This window comes from Tupaia chinensis, unplaced genomic scaffold, assembly GCF_000334495.1.
Source record: "Tupaia chinensis unplaced genomic scaffold, TupChi_1.0 Scaffold139757_1, whole genome shotgun sequence".
Lineage (NCBI taxonomy): Eukaryota > Metazoa > Chordata > Mammalia > Scandentia > Tupaiidae > Tupaia > Tupaia belangeri.
In genome coordinates this window covers 2,629,799-2,636,509 of record NW_006199637.1, presented here as the reverse complement: position 1 = coordinate 2,636,509, position 6,711 = coordinate 2,629,799, and the positions used below count along the sequence as shown (strand labels likewise).

General features: G+C 47.0%; 1 protein-coding gene across 1 annotated transcript in view; it reads left to right on the top strand.

Annotated features, from left to right (window-relative positions):
• DPYSL5 (dihydropyrimidinase like 5) overlaps nucleotides 1-6,711 on the top strand; it is a 110,587-nt gene that overhangs the window by 1,409 nt on the left and 102,467 nt on the right. The gene's annotated exons all lie outside the window — the stretch shown is intronic.

Sequence of the window (6,711 nt, the reverse complement as noted above, 5' to 3'; positions counted from 1 at the left end):
ATGGCGGATCCCGGACGCGGCTGGGGTGGCCCCACGAGGAGCTTTGTCTCCCAGCTAGAAACAAGCCCTTAGGGACTCGCTTCGGATTTTGCGATAATCCGCAGCGCCCCGGCACGCCCTTTTCTCGCAGAACTGTAAGGCTTTGCCCAGCCCCAGATGCTGCCAGCCAGACAGGGTGGGAGACGTCTCCCGCCGGGGTGACCCGGAGAACAATAGCCGGCGCCGATACCCGCCCGACGACGAACCTGGGCTCCCAGAACGCAGGGGTGCAGGCTCTGGTGCAGAAGGTGCTCCTGGAGAAACCTCGGGGCACGCGCCGTCTCTCTGGGGTTTGCGCTGGGAAATTCCGGGTGACAGTCTCCTGTTCCCCCAGTCAGAGGGCGGGCACACAGTCACGCCCCCGGCTTCTGGTTCCTTCTAGCTGCGGCCCTGCCGCCTGCTGCACGCGGTTGACCAGCAGCCGAGACGTGGCGTGCTTAACGGCGCCGAGGCCGGAGGTCGCCTGGGTGCAGAGTCGGCTCCCAGAGCAGCGGGCATTGTGTGCCAAGGTGGCCCCTGTTGAGAGGCTCCGTGTGTTCCCAGGGGTGGCCATCTCTGTAAATTGGGGTAAAAAGGGGAGAAGCGTTTGTGGAGATGACCCGCCAAGGGTGTGGTTCCTGGTTTTAGCACCTGCAGCCAGAGGACCACTGCTCGCCTTTGCCAGGGACCACACCCAAGCCAGCGCGTCCTTTTACAGATTTCGCCGGTATTGTCTGCTGACCCAAGACTGGGAGGGCTCTGTGATAGGTGGTGGCTCCTTGCCCATGGGAAAACAGATGAACAGAATGGAGACACAAAACAGGGACCCAGCAGCGCTCGCGAGGCACTCAGAGCCCTGCTCGCGTCTAAACGCTGCATGCCTGAAATGACAGGCAAAGGCCAGAATTCCTCTTTACGCGTTTTCTATGATAATTGTTTCGCTTATGAGTTAGAGGTGAATCTGTAGCCTAAAGTTCGTTGTTTTGTCATTCATGTAAGAAAAAAAAAAAGGTGAATTTTTGCCCCAAGAGTGCAGGAAACTTGCCTGAATGACAGCATCCAGGGACTAACTGATGTGACTTACATATGCCATGAAGATAACCAATGAGCCTTTGTTTGGGGTGTGTTTTGGTTTTTGTGTTTATTTATTTATTTTTTTTACAATTGGCCAGAGAGCACATGTTTTGGACAGTGGGAAAGTGAGCAGGCCCCTCCCGGTGGGGGTCACTCATACTCTAATCCCTTCTCCTCCATTTCTCCCTCCTTTCAGGATTTTGGGCACACACCCAGCTTGTTTTTCAAGTTGTGGGTTCAGGACTCGAACTGCATAGTTGGTCGTGTGGGATCCAGCTGCATTAACCACCATGCCAACAGCTGGCCCAGCCTATTGGTTCTCTTAATCCGGTCCTGAGATCTCAGGATTTCCTCTTAATCAAGTCGGTGTAGAAGGCGAGGAGCTGTGATGTGTCTGTTGTCTCTTGCCCCGGGCACCTGGTCGGTGCCACTGTGAAGGCCTCTTGTCGGGGTCCTGAGTGACTGCAGGAAATCGCCAGCGGGCTGTGTCTTGCTGGCTTTAAAGGTCATGCTTTCGAGGAGATGCCTGTCAGAATTTCCAAAACTGGTCTAGAAATACTACCTGGAACATTGCTCGTTAGCTGTTTTCAACTATATTTTAACTGAATCACACTCGCAGACAGACACACACACACACAGACACACACACCTGAATGCATGCATCTAAAGTAGAAAACCAGAACTCTGGCAATGAAGGCTTTTTCTTGTCAAAGAGCTCCCATGGGAAATCTGTTCTCATGTCATTACTCAAAGGGAAAAGTTTCAGAAGGAGCTGTTTCGTGGGTCTATTCTTTTTGTAATCATTTATGGATTTAAGGATGTAATCCTATTAAAGCACTCCGAACATGCAGCCCCGTCTAGTCCTTATGGTGGGAAGTCCATAATTGAGGAAGGCTAGGATACTCAGCCTGTTTTACAGGGAAGATGTCAGTAGATGGAGAGGAGAGGAAGGAGGAGCCCCCTCCCTTCTGCTGAGGCCGCTCCTGTGAAAACCCCATGCACACAGGACCAGAAAAGGACAGGGGTGGCCCCAGAATTCTGACATGCTAATCTTAACCCCCTGTCTCTCTGAGCTTGGAGACCCCCAGCTCAGTACACAGCGATGTTCATGGGACATGCAGATGTGACCGTTCTCAGCATAGTCTCTCTGAGAGGCGGACGTTAGCCAGGTAGTGGCTTTATTCTCTGCATGCTATGTGCTTCTGTCTCTGAAACAGGTACACACAGCTAGGCAGGTTTACGCAGGTGCCAAAGTTAGACTTGGGGACTTGGCGTAGGCTTCATTTGTGGTACCTCTGCTTCTCTGTTCTCCTGCCAAGGCTACCTGAAATTTCCCCTTCCTTAATAGCAACACTGACCCAGGATTCAGGACGAGCCTGCACTGGCTCCAGGGGATTGTCGGCGAATGGGCACCAAGGCTGTGGGCAAGTCTCTGGGGCAAAAGTAGTTGTTTTCTCCTATCTTCTTCTTTTAAATTTGGCCTTAGAACAATACTGAGAGGCAGAGAAGTCGGTATTGTTAGATAGGAGTGTCTGAGACCGGTCTGTCCTTTCGATGCAAAAATTTACCAGTTTCTGATAGAATCTGAGCCTGTGTATATATTTTTGTTTTCTGAGCTATAAGAAAATATTTCAGAAAAGCCTTCTAAAATATAGTTCCTAGGCCCTGTGGGAGAACAGAAATACAGAACACCTTTGTTGAGGTGAGATCTTATAGGGAGAAGTTGGTGTGTATAAGACAGGAGCAAATGAGAATGAATATGTTTTACCATTTTCAAGTAAGCAGGTGTTTGATTTGATTGCACTACTAGTGAATAAATGAGAAATCACTTCAAAATTGCTTTGCCTAAAAATTTTTTTAATTCTCTCTCTCTGTGCTTGTCAGACAGAGAGAGAGAAAGCAACCTCAATGGAGCATGGTCACGCTACAGTCCTTTTTCTTCCATCCTCCACTTACCAGGATTTGGGGCACCCTCACACAGCCTAGTGCAGTTTTCAAGTCGTAGGGGCTGAGATTTGAACTGTGAGTCAGCCATGTCAGATCCAGCTCTCCCTGCACATGCAGAACCATTGTGCTAAGGGGCTGACTCCTGTCTTAAATATTTTATAGAGAGATGAAAGATTCAACTATTACATAGAGTATGAATCTTTTATGAACTTTGGTATTGATGGATAAAAGTGGCTACAAATTATACAACTCAACAAAGGAAAATCAGGAAGGAACACTGTTTATGATCTGCTCTATTTGAGTCTCTGAAACTAGTTTCATTAAAATGAATTGACTTAATGGGAGCATGCGCTGAGACCCTCAAGCGCTCCCATCAGTCACAACCTGGAGTGTCCCTTGGCTCCCACTGCCAGGACCTCCTCACAGTGTGCCTAAGAGGGACAGCCTGGGCTCTGAGCCAGAAAGTCTGGGTTCATGTCCAGCCCTGCCACTTTCTGTCTGTCTGTCCTTACAGGAGCTACCTGGCTGGGAGACTCATTTTCTTCCTCTGCAATGGGAGTGATTGTGTAGGTACCTCAAGGGTTGTTCAGGACGGTGTATGTTCACGTGCGTGAGACTCCGAGAGCACTGAGCTCTGGTGAGTGCTTGACGGATGTTACTTACCACCTCTTCGTGCTCGTCATGCTCTCTCCAGAATGAGTGCCACAAAACATTTGGATTTCCGATTTAATCTTTCATCCCAAGGAGCCAAGGCAGTTTGCTGTAGGGTATCCATAGTGGGGATAGAAAGAATGAGTAGAACCCCTTTATGAAACTCCCACCCTTGCAAATAGTAGGAATAGCTCTGTGCTGTCTTTCTTCTGGTAGCCTCATTGAGCACAGCTGTGTGAGCAGCTGAGACGTTAGAGTTCTAGAATGTTCCAGAAGTGCTCCGAGCCCTGTTTTGCCAAGTCGTCATCAATGTGGGGTTAGCCTGATGTCTCTCTCTGCTTCTACACTTCAAAGGATCAGTTGTGCTCCGAGCCCTGTTTTGCCAAGTCGTCATCGATGTGGGGTTAGCCTGATGTCTCTCCCTGCTTCTACACCATTCAAAGGATCAGTTGGGATAAGCTGTTGTCCCAAGGCTGTTCTGTTTCTGGAGTGGGCAAATTTGGTTGATGGCACCTTGCTGGAAGTAAGGTAATCTCAAGTCTTCCAACTGAGAAATAGAGATCTACAACTTGGCCTCATAGAATTGTTTATTTCACAGACAGTTTCTTTTCTTTTTTTTCTTTTTTTTTTTTTTTTTTTTTTTGAGCGAGATTTTTGCTATAGGGTGTGGGTACTCACCAGAGAGAATCACTCTCCAGGGCAATGACCACACAGCAATCCCTTCTCCTCCATTTTTTTCTCGGGATTTTAGGCGCGCGCACATACACACACACACCTGGGACTTGAACTGTGGTCCAGAAAGTGGAAGTCCAACATTGCACACAGCAATCTATCTGCTGGTCTCTCTCTCTCTCTCTCTCTCTCTCTTTTTTTAGAGAGAGATTTTTGCTATAGGGCACGTGCACTTGCTGGAGAGACAGAGAGTCAGAAAGCAAGAAATCACCCTCCAGGGAGGATGGCCACTCTGCAATCCCTTCTCCATTTTCCTCTCGGGATTTGGGGCACACATGCATACATGTGAGTCCTGGATCTGGTGGCTTGCACATTCTCTCTCTCTCTCTCTCTCTCTCTCTCTCGTGCACAATCCCTATAGGAAATCAAATAATAGTAATTATAATAAATAAATAAATACAATTTAATAAAAAGCAGGGGTAAGCAAGTGGCATAGTGGTTTAAGGTGCTGGACTCCTACATGACTGACCGCAGTTCAAGTTCTGAACGTGGTAGCTTGAAACTCACACTGGGCATGTGTGCATACATTCCCAAAATCCTGAGAGGAAAAAATGGAGAAGGAATTGCACTTGGCCACCCCCACCACCACCACCACCAAGGTAATTTCTTGCTTCCTGTCTCTCTCTGTCTCTTTGATGAGTGCACACCCTATAGCAAAAAAAAAAATCTTTAAAAACAACAAAGGTCACCTAGACAGGGAAGTAGCAAAACTAGAGCTCAAACCCAAGGGGTCTACTTAGGTTTTTATCAATCTGGGCTCTTCAGAAAAGCAAAATCAGCAGGATTGGTATATACCATTGCTGGAGAATGGAAGGCTGCTGTCGGAAGGGAACCTGGTAGGCTGGAAATGTCTCTGCAGGAACTGATGTTGCAGTCCGAAGCTAGAATGTATTCTTTTTTCTCAGAGACATCCCCGTTTTTTTTTCTGTCTTTCAGTTGATTGAATTAGGCCCACCCACATTTTTAAGGAGAATCTCCTTGTGTCGCCTCCACGGCAACATGGAGATGAATCATTGAATAACTGGATACTAGAGCCCAGCCAAGTTGACAAAAGAAAAAAAAAAAAAAACCATCGCAGAAATTGGATCTATTTTTTCTTTTTCTTTGTTCATTTCTGTTTTTCTTTTTTTTTTGTTTTTTTTTTTTTAATTTGCCAGAGGGTGTATGTGCTAGCCAGAGAGAGGGAGAAAACAATCCCCCATGGAGAATGGTCACACCACAATCCCCTCTCCTCCACTTCTTCCTCCTTTCGGGATTTTCGGATGTGTTCATACATGCCCCACTTGTTTTGCAAGATGCCGGGTCCAGAACTCAAATTATGTGGTCAGCCATGTGAGATCCAGCTCCCTTAACCACTAGGCACGGACTGGCCTGTATGCTTCGAAACACTATCCTACACTGAGAACTTGCTTAGTTGGCTTTAAGTTTGGCAATGGGTAAAGAATTCCACAAGGAGCTATCGAATTCCAGAATGTGCCCCTCCCCTTGCTTAAAATAGAAACTGGATCTCCTTTTCTCCATCTATATAGCTTCTAGCACAAAATATTGCTCACTGTAATATTTTGCTAGATAATATAGGAAGAACGACCAACTGAATGGTTTAGATTACATTTACCAGGATTTTCCAGCCGTTGAAACCTCTGGCTTCCCACTTCAATTTAAAGTCATTTGGGTGAAGTGAAGTTGCGGTTTTATGAATGACTAGATTCTCTCTTAAAAAAAACAAAGAAGAATTTCTGTGTTCTGAATTGAGCATTGTGTCGCTCCCGCCCCCTAACAGCTGTCCGTCTTTATTGGCTCAGCAAAGAGTTTTGGGTCTGTCACCGCCTGGACGCCTTGTGAATGTGTCTCCCACACATTAGTGGTGCCCTGTACTCAATCACACCATCTTTGTGTCACCCCAGAGTCCATGTCCAGGCTGCTCCTTTGTCTGTTTCAAATTCACCATGGGCTCGCTCTGATTTCTCAGGCCTTCTGTCTTTATTCTCCCTTCTTTTGTCTGGGCCTGTCTTCCCTTTGTCCTTCTGCAGGGCGAGATCCACTATTGATGCAGAAGTCGCCTTCTTTCTCGTTTTTACCACTTCAAACAGACTTCTGTCCTTGCGGGTTGACATGTTCATTCTATTCTAAAATTCAAACAACTCTTGATTTTTTTTTCACTTAATGTGTTTTTGCTTCTGTTTCCAATATATATGGTATCCTTTCAACCTTCATGAGGTTACTTAAGTTTGCCAAGTGGCAATACGCATGCTTAAAATGGTGGATTTGGAGGGTAGAGTGGCTGAAAGT